The sequence below is a fragment of the Macrobrachium nipponense genome, chromosome 11 (assembly GCF_015104395.2).
Source record: "Macrobrachium nipponense isolate FS-2020 chromosome 11, ASM1510439v2, whole genome shotgun sequence".
Taxonomy (NCBI): domain Eukaryota; kingdom Metazoa; phylum Arthropoda; class Malacostraca; order Decapoda; family Palaemonidae; genus Macrobrachium; species Macrobrachium nipponense.
In genome coordinates, this window is record NC_061087.1 from 92,767,800 (window position 1) to 92,784,996 (window position 17,197).

The window sequence follows — 17,197 nt, forward strand, 5'->3', positions numbered from 1 at the left end:
ATATTCCTTACTCTCATAAGGCTGCTTGAAGGGTTGTTTTCTAGGAAGAGAGAGGCTCAGCAGGTAGAATGAGCATTCATATGGGAAATAATATTAATCACAAAAAGGGGCTGGAAAAAGGAAGAAGGGAAAGTTAAAGAACTTGGACTTCTGGGAGGGAAATGACTGAAGGAAACAGAAGTAAAAGACAGAAGGATGCAGAAGGGATACAAGAAACACTGCAAAGAATCTTTAGTAATCCCATGGGACTAAAACTTTGGGAACAAATATGAAGTGTTTATGGGATTCAGTCATATTAATTAACCCTTAAACGCTGAGCCGCTTTTTACCAAAGTGTCTCTCGTATGCCGGCGGCGTTCGGGAGTTAGCGCTGAAGCGGAAAAAGTTTTTTTTTTTTTTTTTAAATCACAGCACGCTAAATTTTTAAGATTAAGAGTTCATTTTTTTTTTTTTTTTTTTTTTTGCCTGAAGTTTAGTATGCAACCATCAGAAATGAAAAAAATATCATTACCATATATAAATATTGGAATATATGACAGAGCGAAAAAAAATTTCATATATAATTGTATACAATTTGCGCTGTAAGCAAAACGGTTAAAGCTAATAAGTTCATTTTTTTTCGTTGTATTGTACACTAAATTGTGATGACTTTAGGTATATAACAAATTGTAAAACGATCAAAGCATCACAGAGAAAATATTATCACAAAATGATGCATGAATACGTAACGCTCGGACATAAATTTTTTTTTTTTCCCCAAAAAAATTTACCATAAATCTAAATATTGTGCTAGAGACTTCCGGTTTGTTGCAAAATGAAGGTAATTGATTGAATATTACTAGACTGCAAGTTTTTTAGCTTACAATTGCAGTTTTATACAAATTTGGTAGAGTTAAAGTTGACCAAAGGTCGAATTTTTTCTATTTATCGTGATTTATATGAAAAGATTACAAAACTGATAAAAGCTACAACCATGAGCTACTTTTTGTTGTATTCTACATGAAATTGCACACATTTTCATATTTAAAACTTTATATGTAACAGGTAATATAAAACGGTGCAAACATTACGACAAACGGACAAAAGAATTTCTGATTTTTTCGGCAGAGTTACTGCGCGGACGTAAGGAAAAAGTGTTTTTCAAAAATTCACCATAAATCAAAATACTGTGCTAGAGACTTCTAATTTGTTGCAAAATGAAAGTAAATTATTACATATTACTAGAATGTAAGAGTTTTAGCTTACAATTGCATTTTTCTACCATTTCGGTCGAGTCAAAGTTGACCGAAGGTTGAAATTTTGGCACTTATCGTGATTTATATGAAAATATTTCAAAACTGATAAAAGCTACAACCATGGGTTGTTCTTAGTTTTATTCTACATGAAATTGCGCACATTTTCATATATAAAATGATATTGTTAGTATACAATAAAGTTTTGTACATACTTACCCGGCAGATATATACTTAGCTATAGTCTCTGACGTCCCGACAGAATTCAAAACTCGCGGCACACGCGACAGGTAGGTCAGGTGACCAGCCCACTCCCGCCGCTGGTGGCGGAGGGAATAGGAACCATTCCCGTTTTCTAACCAGAATTTTTCTCTTCCACCTGTCTCCTGAGGGGAGGCTGGGCGGGCCATTAATCGTATATCTGCCGGGTAAGTATGTACAAAACTTTATGTATACTAACAATATCATTTTTGTACATGCAACTTCCCCGGCAGATATATACTTAGCTGATTGACACCCTTGGTGGAGGGCAAGAGACAGTTACATACTAATTATTTTTTGAATATAAAAACAGGGAAACAACATACGTTGTAGGTATATTAACAACACCTTGGTTCCTACCTGATATGGAAAGAAGACTTCATTGATACTGTCTATGAGTCTGCTTGCCATCAGAGTTCCAGAGAGGATGAGACCTGCGACTGATAACCCTTTCGGATCATACCAATGGGGGCTTACCCGCTTACATGGCAGAGCCTTTTCTTGGATCGTACCAATGGGGGCTGACCCACTTACATGGCAGAACCTTGACCTGTATCATACCAAGGGGGCGGGGGCTAACCCTCTTACATGATAGAGCTTTAGGTATTTAAGACAATACAAGGAGCAGAACGACCAATCCCGATCACCTGACCACACTAACATGTTAGCACTACGATTTTGAAAGGGGGGTCAACTCCTGCACCCTCTTTCATCGACCAATAAAATGCACCAAACACCATTAAAAAACCCTAACCTAATAACTAAAAAGGATTGGGTTCAGCCCTGTCCCAGCAACGAATCCGCAGATACGTACGCTCCTAGAGTAAAGCACTTGTCGTACGTCACTTGAATGTCTCTCAAGTAATGAGATGCAAAGACCGAATTGCATCTCCAAAAGGTTGACTCCACTAGAGTCTGTATCGACAAGTTCTTGTGGAATGCCAAAGAGGTAGCGACTGCTCTTACCTCGTGAGCTTTAACTCTAAGGAGGTCCAGTTGTTCTTCTTTACACGCTAAATGGGCTTCCTTGATTACGTCTCTGATGAAGAACGCCTGAGGGCATTTTTTAGAGATCTGCCTTCTGGGATCTCTAACTGAGCACCATAAACTTTCCTTACTCCCCTTTAGTTCGTTCTTCCTTTCTAAGTAGAACTTAAGGCTTCTCACTGGGCAAAGAGCCCTTTCTCGCTCTGTCTGTACCTACAAGCGACGAAAGTCCTTTTACTTCGAATGTTCGAGGCCAAGGTTTCGAAGGGTTTTCATTCTTCGCCAAAAACATCGGTTTGAAGGAACAGAACGCCGAGTCGTTCCTGAAGCCAACATTATGTTCTAAGGCTTGTAGTTCACTTACTCTTTTCGCTGATGCTAGCGCGACCAAGAATAAAGACTTCCTTGTCAGATCTCTGAACGTAGCCTTACAGGGAGGTTCGAATTTTGAGGTCATTAAGTATTTTAGGACCACATCCAAGTTCCAACTAGGTGCTCTAATCCCTCTGTTCTTTGACGTCTCGAAGGATCTTATCAGGTCATGCAAATCTTTGTCTTCCCCAATATTAAGGCCTCTATGCCTGAAGACTGAAGATAGCATACTTTTATAGCCCTTAATTGTAGAGACTACTAAATTACATTTCTCCTTCAAGTAAAGGAGGAAATCAGCTATATCTGTCACAGAGGTACTGGAAGAGGATATCTTCTGAGCTCTACACCATCTGCGAAACACATCCCACTTCGACTGGTAGACTCGAATAGTAGATGGTCTTCTAGCTCTTGCGATCGCTTTCACAACTTCTCGAGAAAAGCCTCTCGTTCTGACAAGTCCTTCGATAGTCTGAAGGCAGTCAGAGCGAGAGCGGGCAGGTTTTTGTGATACCTGTCGAAGTGGGGTTGTCTGAGAAGATCGCTCCTGTTTGGGAGAGATCTCGGAAAGTCTACCATCCATCCCAGACCTCTGTGTACCAGTTTTGCGCTGGCCAGAACGGGGTCTATGAGGGTCAGTTTGGCTCCCTCTGCTGCTGCAAACTTCCTTACCACTTCCGATAATATTTTGAACGGAGGAAAGCATACCCGTCTATTCCGGACCAATCGAGGAGAAGGGCGTCCACCGCAATCGCCCTTGGGTCGGCGATCGGGGAGCAGTAACTTTCCAGCCTGTTGTTCCAATGGGTGGCAAAAAGATCTTATTTTGATCTCCCCAGAGGTTCCATAGTCTGTTGCATACTTCCTGATGCAACGTCAATTCTGTAGGCAGTACTTGGTCTCTCCTGCTCAGAAGGTCGGCTCTTACATTTTTGTCCCCTTGAATGAACCTCGTCCGGAGAGTGATTCTTCTCTCTTCTGCCCAAAGCAGTAGTTCTCTTGCTTTCTTGTAAAGGGAGAACGAGTGCGTCCCTCCTTGCTTCTTGATGTAAGCTAGGGCTGTTGTGTTGTCCGAATTGATCTGCAGGACTGAACCTGAGATCTGAGCCTCGAAGTGTATGAGGGACAGGTGAATCGCTGCTAATTCTTTCATATTGATGTGCCAGGACACCTGTTCTCCCCTCCAGGTGCCTGACACTTCTCTCGTCCCTAGAGTGGCTCCCCACCCCGCATCTGAGGGACTACGGGAAATACAACACTAGCCGAGGGTTCGGAACGTGATGAAGGGATACCTCCCTCGGTTGATCCTGCACGGATTCATCCACCAACGCAGGTCCTCCTTTATCTCCTTCGTGATCTGGAAGGAATCGGACAGATTTTGAGATTTCTGATCCCAACGTTCTCTTAGATAGAACTGTAACAGCCTTAGGTGAAGCCTTCCTAGAGAAATGAACTGTTCCAACGAGGAAAGGGTCCCCAGAAGACTCATCCATTCCCTCGCGGAACATTGTTCTTTCTCTAGGAAGGTTGCTACTTTTTCCAAGCAGCGGTTCTGTCTTTCCTGTGATGGAAACACATGAAAACCCCGAGAATCCATCCGAATCCCCAGATAAACAATGTTCTGCTGGGGAATCATCTGGGATTTCTCGAGGTTTACCAACAGTCCCAAGGACTGTGTTAACTCCAGTGTCAGTTTTAAGTCCTCCAGACATCTGACTCGCGACTGTGCTCGTATCAGCCAGTCGTCTAAATACAAGGATATTCGAATCCCTTCGAGGTGAAGCCAGTGAGCCACATTTTTCATTAGTCCCGTGAATACTTGGGGGGCTGTTGATAGTCCGAAGCTAGGGCCCCGAAAATTGAAAATACTCTTCCTTGAGCCTAAATCTGAGGTATTTCCTGGAAGACGGGTGTATTGGTACGTGGAAATAAGCATCCTGCAGGTCCAGGGATACCATCCAGTCCCCTGGACGCAGGGCTGCTAACACCGAGGCTGTCGTCTCCATTGTGAACTTCCTCTTTGCTACGAACACGTTCAGGGCGCTCACGTCCAGAACTGGCCTCCAACCTCCTGAGCTCTTCGGAACAAGAACAGGCGATTGTAAAACCCCTGGGAAGAGGGATCTTTTACTTCCTCTATGGCTTCCTTGTAAAGCATCTGCTCCACGAGATGTAGAAGGGCTTGTTTCTTGACAGATTCCTTGTAGTTTGTTGTTAACTCCCTTGGAGTCGTAGTTAAGGGAGGTTTTTCCCTGAAAGGGGAGGTTAAATATCCTTTCTTTAGGATGGATAGGGACCAGGCATCGGCACCTTTCTGTGCCCAAGTTTTCGTAAAAATTCTAGAAGCCTGGCCCCCACCCCTTTTGTCTGGAGGACCACAGTCTCACTGGGTCTTGACGAACGGCCTTCGAGAAGACCTTCCTCTCTTCTCCGGTCGTCTACTTCTAAAGAGAAGATCTTGGTGCAGACCTCCCCGAAAGGGCTGCTGGAAGGGAACTTTCTCCTTTTCGCAACCTGCACAGCAGGTTTTAGCCTCTTCGCTGACTGGGCCAGCAGGTCCTGTGTGGCCTTTTCTGAAAGTGTCTTTGAAATGTCCCTCACTATGTCCTGAGGAAAAAGGTGACTAGAGAGCGGCGCGTATAAAAGGGAGGATCTCTGCAGAGGAGAAACAGATTTCGTTAAGAAGGAGCTAAACACTGCCCTCTTCTTCAAAATACAGGATCCAAAAAGGGATGCCACTTCATTGGAGCCATCCATAACCGCCTTGTCTAGGCAGGTTAAAACACTGCCCAACTCTTCCATGGTAACGAAGTCTGCTGGTTCTTGAGAACTTCTTGGCTAAGCTCCCAAAGCCCCAGTCCATCAAAATTAAAGACTTCGAGAGTCTTGAAGAGGCCCTTGATGAGATGATCACCTCACACATTCCTCAAGAGGCTTTTGCAGAGTGTAGAGAGCGTCTTCTAGACGCATCTACAAGAGCGGAAAAATCCGCATCAGAGGACGAAGGGAGACCCAGGCCCATAGGCTCCTTGGTGTCGTACCACATACCTGGTTTCCCTGTCAGCTTGGAGGGAGGACAAAAAAATACTGTCTTCCCTGCTTCCTTCTTGGATCTGAGCCAGCTCTCGAGACTCTTCAAAGACTTTCTCATAGAAAGAGTAGGGGTCATCTTAACGAAGGAGGAGGCCTTCGACATTTTTCGTACTGGATAATAACGATCCCGGCGAAGGGGATCCGACTGGCGTAGCGAGTCTCCAAACACCTGCAGCAAAAGAGAAGCAAGTCTCTTATAGTCTGAAACTCCTGCATCTTTGGATATCTCTTCATCGAAACTTCTTCCAAAAGCGATGCAGGAGAAGCGGGCTTTTCCTTAACAGGAGACCGATCCGTCGAAAGAAGCCTTTTCCTTTTCGTCCTTACTCCTATCCTCCTTCCTGCACGAGTCCTGGAGTTTCCCTATACTCGGGCTTCTGCTCTGCTCCTTGCGTCTGCTAGGAGAGGCGCTTGCGTCCTGAATCAGGCGCCTGTGAGGCGAAGAGCGCCTGCTAGGCGAAAGACAACATCTGTTCCTGGCACCAAGAAGGAGAAGCGCTTGCGTCCTGGTGAGCTGCCTGGTCCAAGAAGGAGATGGCCTTTGCGTCCTGATGAGGACACCTAGAAGGCGAAATGCGCCTGCGAGGAGAAAGGAGAACCCTTTGTTCCCGTCGTCCATGAGGGGGAGACGTTTGCGTCCTGGTGACTGCGTCTAGCAGGCGAATAACTCCTTTTCCCTTTGCGTCCATCCGAGAGGCGCTAGAATCTCTCCTATCCCTCCTGGAAGGTGAAGAAAACTTGTCTAAGCTTCGGCGCCTATTCGGCGAAACTCTTGCGTCCTTAGGAAAATGTCTAGAGGACGAACGACGCTCCTTCCTTCTTGCGGAGCTCTGAATAGAGAGGGGCTCTCTTCTCTCCCGGAGCTCTTAGTCGCACGAATTCTCTCACGAGAAAATCCGCGAATCAGGCTCCTGATGCTTGCCATGAGAGGCAAAATCGTCTCTATCAAAACAAAATCCTGGGAGAACTCTTGCTCGAGGGAGTTCCGATTCCTGTCATATGTGACTGAAGAAGGTCTCGCTGGGGACGAAAACCTTTCAGGCGAGGAGCGTCTGCTAACGCTAGGACGCTTACTCTCTGATGCTCTCCTCACAGAACTCTTGATGGGAAGAGAAATGTCTTTCTTCCTAGAAGAGCCTTCAGAGAGACCAAATCCCACTAAGGCAGACAACTGCTGTTGGAGTCCTAACCAATGACTTCCTTCGTCTTGTGTGGATAAGTCTTCCGGTAGAAGAGTCAGGAGATCTTCAATAGCTCTCTTCTTACGAGCAGGTGGAAATACTCCGGTAAAAGGCTCAGGACTGGAACGCAAACTGCCGTTCGCTTGCTGGCTCCTCCTCATGATCTCTTAAGCGGGACGCGACTTAGGCGAAGAAGCTCCATCCTCCTTCCTGGGAGACGAAGAAGGTCTGAGTCCGAAGAAAAGCACTTCCTGAGGACCGAGGGCGGAAGAACTTCCAGCCTCTCCTTTGGAAGACAAGAGGCTGGGAAGTCCGAAAAGGCACTTCCTGACACGGCTTTGCATAGCTGTCCTTGGCAAGCTGTGGGAAGCGACCTGTACCATTGGGAATTAACTGCCGAAGGGACGCCTGACCCCGTTGGATTAATCGGACACCCACTTGTTCGGCTTTCGACATTTCCTCCTCCCGTTGGTCAATTGGGAGTTCTGAAAGAGGTCTAGGACCTATGGAGCAATGCGGAGTCGGTCAGACGCCCCTCCACTTCCTGGGACTGGGGACCTGCACAAATCACCTGCACACATCTCACTGCGCTTTACCTGTCATCCTTCATTGCTTAAGCAGCTGCGATTTTTCAAGCTGATTATTGAGGCTCTCATTGGCAGCCATTTTCCGTAGTAACGCCATCTACAGGTTCGCTGCTGGGGGAAGGGGCTGAAAGCCAAACTATGGAGCGAGGAGGGAAATACTAGAAAAGTTGGAGGCTAGCTACTTCCTGTTTCATTAGAGGCAGGATTCTACTTGAGCTTGCTGATGGAAGCCCTCCTAACTCTATCTTTCTCAAGTTTCCTTACATAAGAAGCCAGGTCTTCCATTCCACATTCCGTTAAGCTCTCACATTCCAGAACCAGGTGGTTTAGTCCGAGAACAATTCATTTCCCCCTACATTTTCTTACAGACTGGTGTGATGGAGCCACCGATGCTTTCGGTACCTCACCATTACATTCCTCTTTCGCACCAACACGAACCCTAAATATCCAGGTTGTCCACGTCAGACATTTGTTTTAAAGAGAATCCAAATCAAAATCCAAAAAACGGTCCACGATAAGCTATGCCAAAACCAAAGATCAAAGTTACATTCACCAAAAGACAGTTTAGATAATCCCTCGGCCAACAAGAAAAGAATTCCAATGCCAGGAGGTACCAACCAAAACGATGTTTTTTGTTTGCTAACCGGCGACAGAAAAATTCTGGTTAGAAAACGGGAATGGTTCCTATTTCCCCGCCACCCCCCCCAGCAGCGGGAGTGTGGGCTGGTCCACCATGACCTAACTGTCCGCGTGTGCCGCGAGTTTTGATTCTGTCGGGACATCATCAGAGACTATAGCTAAGTATTATATCTGCCTGGGAAGTTGGCATGTACAAAAACTTTATGTAACAGCTAATAGAAAATGGTGGGCAAACATTACAACCAAATTGAAACACGAAAGAATGTTTTGATTTTTTTTGGCAGAGTTTAGCCGCGATGGCGGACGTAAAGAAAAAGTGTTTTTCAAAAATTAATCAATTAAATCAAATAAATCAAAATTTATTGGGCTAGAGGTTTTTCTAATTTTGTTGCAAAATGAATGTAAATGATTGATATTTAACTTGAATGTAGAAAGTTTTTAGCTTACAATTGCAATGTTTTCCTACCATTTCGGTTGAGGTCCAAAGTTGACCAAAGATTGAAATTTTTTGGCATTTTATTCCGTGAATTTTATATGAAAATATTTCAAAACTGATAAAAGCTACACCCTATTTGGTTTTTTTTTGTTTGTATTTCTAAATGAAATTGCCACACAATTTTTTATATAAAACTTTTATGTAACGGCTTAATATAAAACAGTGCCAAACATTACGACAAACTGACAAAAGATTTGATTTTTTCGGCAGTTACTGCGCGGCTCACGTAAGGTAATTGTTTTTTCAAAATTCACCGTACAAATTTGGAAATAAATTTGTTGCTAGGAGTTTTCCAATTTGTTTTGGCAGAAAATGAAAGTCACAAATGATTAAATATTCCTGGAATGTAAGTGTTTATAGCTTACGAATTGGGTTTTTTCGGGGGGGAAAACCATTTTGGTCGAGTCGAAAGTTGACTGAAGGTTGAAATTTTGGCAACTTATTCATCATGATTTATATGAAATAGTTTGCAAAACTGATTAAAGCTAAACAACAAAGAAACCCCCATGGTATTGTTTAATATTGTTGTATTCTACATAAAATTTGCACACATTCCATATTTTCCTCATATAAAACTGTTATGTAACGGCTAATAAGAAAATGGAGCAAAAAATTGCGACAAACTGCCAAAGAATTTCTGATTTATTTTTGGCAGGAGGTTTACTGTTTTTTTAAAAATTCACCCATAAAAAACTGCAAAATATTATACTTAGTTTTCCATTTGATTGCGCAAATAAAGGTAATGAATTGAATATTTACGTAGAATGTAAGGAAAGATTTTAGGCTTACAATTTGGGTTTTTCTTTTTCCGAAACATATTTCGGTCGAGTTCTAAGTTTGACCAAAGGTTGAAATTTTTGTCACTTATCGGTGATTTATACTGAACAAAATATTTCAAAACTGAGAAAAGCTACAACCAATGGGTTTGTGGTTCTTTTGTTGTATTCTACAGGAAATTGCACACATTTTCATATATAAAACTTTTTATAACGGCTAATATAAACAGAGTTGCAAACATCACGCCAAAACTGACGAAGAAAAATTTTCAGACTTTTTCCCACACCAGGCAGTTACTTCACCCTGACTTTTTCGGCAGTTTACTGCACGGTACGTCAAGGAAAAAGTGTTTGTTTTTAAAAAATTCACCAAAAATCAAAATATTGTTTGCTAGTTTTCCAATCTGTTGCAAAATGACGGTAAATGATTGAATATTGACTATAACTGTAACAGTTTTAGCTTACAATTGCGTTTTTAACTACCATTTCGGTTCGAGGTCACAATTTGACTGAAGGTTGAAAGTTTTGGCACTTAATCGTGATTTATTTATTGAAAATATTTCAAAAACTGATAAAACGCCACAGCCATGGGTTGGTTTTTTTTGGTTTTTTATTTTCAAATGAAATTGAACACCGATTTCTAATTAGACAAAACTTCATGTAAAGGCTAATATCAAAACTGGTGCCAAACCTTACAACAAAAACCTGACGAAAGAATTTGATTTTTGTTTTTTTCGGCAGTTTATTTCGCACGCGGACATAATGGAAAAAAACGTTTTTTTTTTCAGAAAAATTCACCATCAAATTGAATAAATTTGTGCTAGAGTTTTCCAATTTGTTTTTTGCAAAAATGAAGGTAAATTGATTGAATATTACTCAGAATTAAGAGTTAGGTAGCTTACAATTGTTCTTTTTCGACCCATTTCGGTGAGGTCAAACGTTGACCGGATTGTTGAAATTTTTGGCACTTGTCGTGATTATTATGTTTATGAAAATATTTCAAAACTGATTAAAAGCTTATCACCATGGGTAGTTTTTTTGTTTTTTTGTTTTATTCTACATAAAATTGTGCAGATTTTTCATATATAAAATTGATATTGTTATGATCCAATAAAGTGTTTGTTTCATACTTACCTGGGCAAGATAGAGATAATAGCTGTATTTTCTGAAGGTCCGACAGAAATTCAAACAAAAACTCTTCCGGCACAGCACAGTGGTCGGCCAGGTGGTTAGTACCCCATTCCCTTCCCAATTCCCGGCCGCTGGGAGGCGGGTATCAGGAACCAGTCCATTTTCTTTTTCTATTGCATAATTTTTTTATTTGCCACTGTCCCTCCCCTGATGGGGAGGTGGGTTTGGGTACTTAATTAATATATATCTGCCAGTAAGTAATTGAACAAAAACTTTATTGTATCATAACAATATCATTTTGGTCTTCATGAAACATTTACCTGTCAGATATATATATAGCTGAATCCCCGACCGTTGGATGGTGGTAAGGGTACAGAATAGAGAGTAGGATTTTGGGAAACAAATGCATGCAGATGATTTACATCTTGGTTCCACCTGTTTAGCATTGCTGGGCTTTTGGGGGGAGGGGGGGGGGGGGTTGGGATTGAGCCACGTAGTCTGCTTGTTGCTACTAGAAGTTGCCAATGCGAGGTAGAGGACCTATAGAGAGCTGGTGCACTCCAGATGAATTCTATTTCAACAGGGGCGAGACCACGACGTTGACTAGTCACCATAATTGACCATAGAAACCAATGAGGGCTAAGATAAAATAACATAAATAAATTATTATAAAATTAAAATATAATCTCACCACCTGACCTAACCTAGCCAAAGGTTAAGGTGGTGTTAACTAAGGCTTAAGAGTTATAGAAGTCACCAGTTGGGTCGTCGACTCAACCTACTAAATTAAGAGCTCTTCCCTAACCATTTTCTACAAGGAATAGGATGAGTTGGTAACTACTTGCCGCCCCCAAAGATTGTGTCTGCAGGGGAACACCGTATGGCCCTAGCGAGTCAGCAGAAATCTCATATGTCATCTTCCACCTCTCGCAGGGAGTGTTGGAATTTACAACAAGAAGTTGGCTTCGCTAAAACAAAAATGGTACTACAGGATGTTGCTGAGTGCCATGCTCTGTTTGAAATGCTTCCGAGGCAAAGGCCGCGCCCCCCCCCCCTTCGACCTGCGTGAAGGCATTCAAAGCAAAAGAAAAATTTCAAATCTTTGTTGCCAACACAAAATTTTGAAAAGGAGCTGTTTTTTGAAAAAAGCCTTAACAATAAAGCCAGGGTGTTATTGTTTTTTTTTATTGGAACAAATTTTTAAAGTTCCAGGGTTTTGTAATTACACTTTCGATATGGGCAGAGTCCTGGTCTTGTTTTCCGGTAACACTGCAGATTGTCCCGTTACGAACCGTTCGACTTTACTTGGAGTTTTATGTAGGAATAAAACTTGAAGGGAGACCTAAACAGGGGGCAAACTAGAGGAGGATCTCTCCGTCTTCCCTCCTCTCTCGTGATATCTCTCTTGTGGCTTCCTGTGCCCAATAACTTGTGCCATCCTTGATTCCCGAAGCTCCTGGCCCAAGAACAAGACGGTTTCCATTCTTAGGCGGCCACAACGGAAGGGCTTAGAGAACGCCAACCGCCTTGTGTTCTCTAATGCCAAAACTTCTGAACCCAAAACTTCTGACGATGGCTGAAAACCTCACTAACCCGCTTTGTCGTATTCTAGGGTGGTTAGAAAAGGGCCTTCCTGATCACGTTGCAGCAACGTTGAACAGGTAGGAGATGTTCGAATGCCTTTGACATCCAAGAACTTCAGAACTATGTCTAAGTTCCATATTGAAGAAGCTTCGATCATGGACAATGCACAGTCAGTCAGTCCTGTACTAAAGTCAGGTGAACCCGACCAGTTGCCCAGTCCAGAACCGCATCAAGGACCAGCAAGGCTGGTACCCTGAAGAACCATAAGGTCACTATCTTCGCTGAAGGATGAGTGTCTGGACTGTGCCTGGGCGATTCAAGCTCAAGGGCGAAACCTTGGTGGTATGAAACGCAACCCAAACGTCCGTTAGTGAATCAACTCCATGAGCCACTCCTGACCTCGAGCTTCTGGTTGCCTAGGAGAAAGGAGCGAGGGAGCAAAAAGGGCGTTCAGTCCCGAAGGAACGAAGTGTCTGGAACAGTCCCAACCTGGTTCTCATGTTAAACGATCCATCGGGGTGTGTCAACGCAACCAGACGTTAGTCAACAACGAAAACTCAGGCTACTATTTGTTCTCCCTGATCTCGCACGAGTGGTCTGACTCCGAGACAAAACAGGTGAGAACAAAAAGTAGATGGTTGAGCGAGGTTTCGAGAAGTTTCCACAAGAACTCAAAGATCGTGGAAGGCTTTGCTTTGTTGTTTGTTTTAGCAGAAAGCAAATCTCTGAGCCCAAAGGACCGTCAACAACATATTTGCGTATTCTTTAATAGTTGTTGACTGCCAGCTTATCCCATTTCTTCAAATGGAAAGGGAAGACGGCAATCTTATGCTGTTTCAACCATCTCGATAGTCCCTGAAACCGTAGTGCAGACCTCAGGAGCTAGGATGGGTTTATAGGTACCTTTCGTGTTAAAGTAGACCGACTCTCTCGGAAAAAGGTCCTTGGAAGACGTGACCCTCTTTGAAATCTAGGATCTTGAAGGCCAACATGGGGCGATTAGCGTCATTGTTCCCGCTCCCTGTGGATGGTATAAATCATACTTATTATTACATTTGCCTAAGCGTTTGAAAAAGGGGAAAAAGACTAACATCATCCATCCCTGTTCAATATCATAGCGAAGAGAGTGTTTATGGAAAGGACGTCCCTAAAGTCTCCATAACTCTCCAACCATACTTTTCTAGAAAGAAAGATTCTTCACTCGGAAGGAAGACAGTAGTTGCTGCCGTCGATCGAGACGATTCGTACGGACTTTTGCAATCCTGTAACGAAGCCTCTAAGGAGGTCGTTTACATTCTACGTCTGTTGTTATAATAGGCTCTTTCCTCGTAAACCCGAACCAGGACCCAAAGAGGGAGAAGATACTTCCTAAGATATGAGAAGAGCTGTGGAAGATCAAGAGTGATTTATTGGACCACTGGTTTCCAAAAACGAAAACTCGTTTTCCAGGACTGGAGGGGACGACAGAATTGCTTCCACTTCTTTCAGATTAATTGATCCGAGGACATCTGAAAACCCTCTTCCAGATGTCGCCGGCACCTTCGCCTATTCTTTCTATCACCTCAAGTGTATACGTTAACGCACCGAGAAGATGTTCAAGAATCATTCCTAGAAATCTTTAATAAAAAGTTTCAGTTTCACCCGGTAGAAAAAACTGTAGATGGTATGAATTGGGCATCTATTCCGGGATCAAAACAAACTTCTTTAGGCAAGGGAAATGGTCCCCAGCAAGCTCATCCATTCCCTTCACACCCCAGTGATGTTTCTTTACTTCCCTAAAAAGGCTGCGCTTTTGCCTAAGCAGGAGGGCATATAATAGTTGGAAAAGTTGGCGGTAGACTCGTAGTCCATATAACCGTGCTGTAACGAGCACCCGAAAGGAAAGGTAAAGCGATATCTCTGAGAACATAGGTCAAGGTCACAAAACCGAATAGCAATGTTTTATTCATTCATGTAAGAAATCACCCTCAATCTTAGGCTAAAGTTCCGTGATTGTATGGGCAGAGATACAGTTAAGTCAGTCAATCCCGCAGGCGGAGATGAGAGACGTAACGTTGCCAGCACAGAGATACGGTTAGTCAGTCAATCCCGCAGGAGAAGAGACGACTAACCTACAGCGCAATGACAGCGAACGAGCTTGTACCTGCCCTCGTTTGGACTGGCGGAGAGGACAGTGATCAGCAGCAGCTTACGATCGTCGTCTCTTAACTTTATTGCCGTGGGTTTGCCAGCCTACCCTATTCTACGAAGAAATAATGGGTCCGTAAATTGTTTTTAGCATAAAGAGACTCTCAAGCTGGTATATTTTAAGCGAAACAGAAAACGCTAAATATATAGATGCGTTTGTGTCGTCATAACACTACCCATACAACGGTAAAAGATAAATCGGAACTCCTGGAAGGCTGCAGGGAGTAACGATTAATGTCCTTAATTAATAGACAATAGACCTCTCGGTTGCCATCCGAAGAGTAACTACAGCAAGCGTATATGACTTGAGCCAACCAGTAGTAAAATAACGCAAGGCAAATATGATATTATCTTGCAATAAAGTTTTTTTCATACTTACCTGGCAGACATATATACTATAGCTGATTCGGAAATACAGCTACATACATATCTGACAGGCAAGTTTCATAAACAAAACTCAAGAGAATTGAAGCGGACAGCTCAAGCTTCTTATGTTATTGACATAAGCGTTCATTGACGTAGTCTACAAGTCTATTTCTTGTACGAGTCTGCGAATGAATGAGAGCTCTTCCGAATCTTGTCAATAAGAGCTTATCCGCTTACGCAATATAAAGTTAATGAGAAGTTTGTCAATGAGAACTAACCCATTTACGGGACAAAGAGATAATTTGTCAATGAGGGGATACCCACTTACTTGACAAAACGATAGTATATTGTCAATGGGGGAAATTCACTGAATTGACAAAACGTAATCCAGGAAGTCGAGCATTTTATTTCCGATTCCCGTCTCAAACGAGGAAGGGGCAAGAATCCTGTTAAGAGACGGCTTACGACAGGTAGAACGACGATGTTCAATTCGGCAGCGTAAGTCCCGACTAGGAACTAACAAAATCTATCATCTGAAAAGCCCCTTTCAGATGGGGCTAAAAAGCTTGCAATTTATTGGCAGTATGGCAAAGGAAGTCCTGTCTTGCGCTTTCCTCCTTTTGATGAGTGCCTTTGCAAGACTCCTACTGAACGTTGCCGAGAGTCCTGACGTGCAGGACGTCGAGCTTTTACATAACCCATAGCTGCCTTACCGCAAAGTCTTGACTGCGGTAGAGCAAAAGAGATCTTTCCTTGAGCTTTCCATAACTCCATCCAATCCTGGACTTTACGAAAAGCAATATTACTGACAAAGACCTCTATAATTCACGAAACCCGTGGTCTTGCTGGGTTTCGAAAACGAAGTTGCCTTTTCACTTTAAGCTTCCTCCGAAGCACTGCTTACTTCACATTCTTCGCAGGCGATGTAGAGGGATCACGACCGAAGTTAGTAAAAAATCTTTAGGACCCAATCAGCTTGAAGACTTCAACAGACGTTCAGCCAGGCGACACACCTGGCGTGCGCGCTCGGCGTCCACTTGACTAACAGCGAGCACGCTCGGCGTCCATTGGCGAGCAGCGAGCACTCTCGGCGCGCATCGGCGTCCACTGGCGAGCAGCGAGCACTCTCGGCGCGCCGCTCGCGCTCGGTATCCACTGGCGTGCGCTCGGCCTCGGCGTCTACTGGTGCGCGCTTGGCGTGCACCCGCGCACGCGCCTGGCGTCCATCCGAACGTCCCGTCCAAGCCGAGCGTCAAAAAAAAAGCGTGCAGAAAAGCGTCACGCTCCTGACAGGCGTCAATGCAAGCGAAACTGCCTTCAGGGAAGAGCATTAGACATCTCGGAGAGAAAACCGACTGCACGAAGCAGTCCTCAGGTGAAGGGTTGATCGTGTGAGAATACGGGGCGAGGGGCGAGGGAACGCCTTCTTATTCTCACAGCAACAAAGCTAGGACGTCCGCGCTCAAAAGCGTCCTGCTAATATGACTTGCTTTCCCTTTTCTCGTGGAAAGACGTACACGAGTTCAGGCGACGTTCGCCTTCTTACTTCTCACTGCAACGCATGACGAGAGAGAGAGAGAGGACGTGAAACGTCCTCTTCTATAAAGCTTCTATTTAGAGGCGCGAGTCCTTCCGAAAGCTCCAAACCCTGCGCAGGGAGACGCTTCGGAGGACGAGAAGCAATCCTTCAGGATTCGTGCACGCACTTTGGCAGCCTGGGAGTAACTTCAGGTCTGCCGAAGGCACGTCAGATCGGTGGGAGTTCCTCGTACCCTCCTTCGGCTTTCGACATGCTCTCTCCCTGTTCCTGGGAGTCAAGCAGAGGTCCCGGCCTAGAGGCGAAATAAGGCCGATCTGACGCACCCTCCACTACACAAGGGGCACTGTCACTGCACTTAGCCACTTCACTTTTGCTCTCCAAAGCCAGCACTTTCGATTTTAAGTTACGAATCGATAGAGTATCAGAGAAAGGTCAATAACCCTCTACAGAAACTGTTTAGGGCCCGAAGGCAACATTACAGGGGAGGTTAGGAGTAACAACTACAGAAGTAGCACTTTTCACCACAATGATAGGAGAGCGAGCACCTTAGATTCCAAGATACAGATGGAATCTATAACGTAAAGGGCATTACCTCACGAGACATATTTATAGCCCGTAGGCCATACTACAGGGTTAGGCAAAATAGTCTACAGGTAGGTTAGCCTACCCTGACTTTGTTTACTGATTAATTGCGTACATATGAATCATACGTCTTCCTTATGGAATTAGACAAAGTCTCACACTCCTTACATGACAAATCTCAACAAA

At 43.8% G+C, this 17,197-nt stretch overlaps 1 protein-coding gene across 1 annotated transcript in view; it reads right to left on the reverse strand.

Annotated features, from left to right (window-relative positions):
- Positions 1-17,197, reverse strand: part of LOC135207319 (RNA polymerase II-associated factor 1 homolog) — a 178,818-nt gene that overhangs the window by 35,488 nt on the left and 126,133 nt on the right. The gene's annotated exons all lie outside the window — the stretch shown is intronic.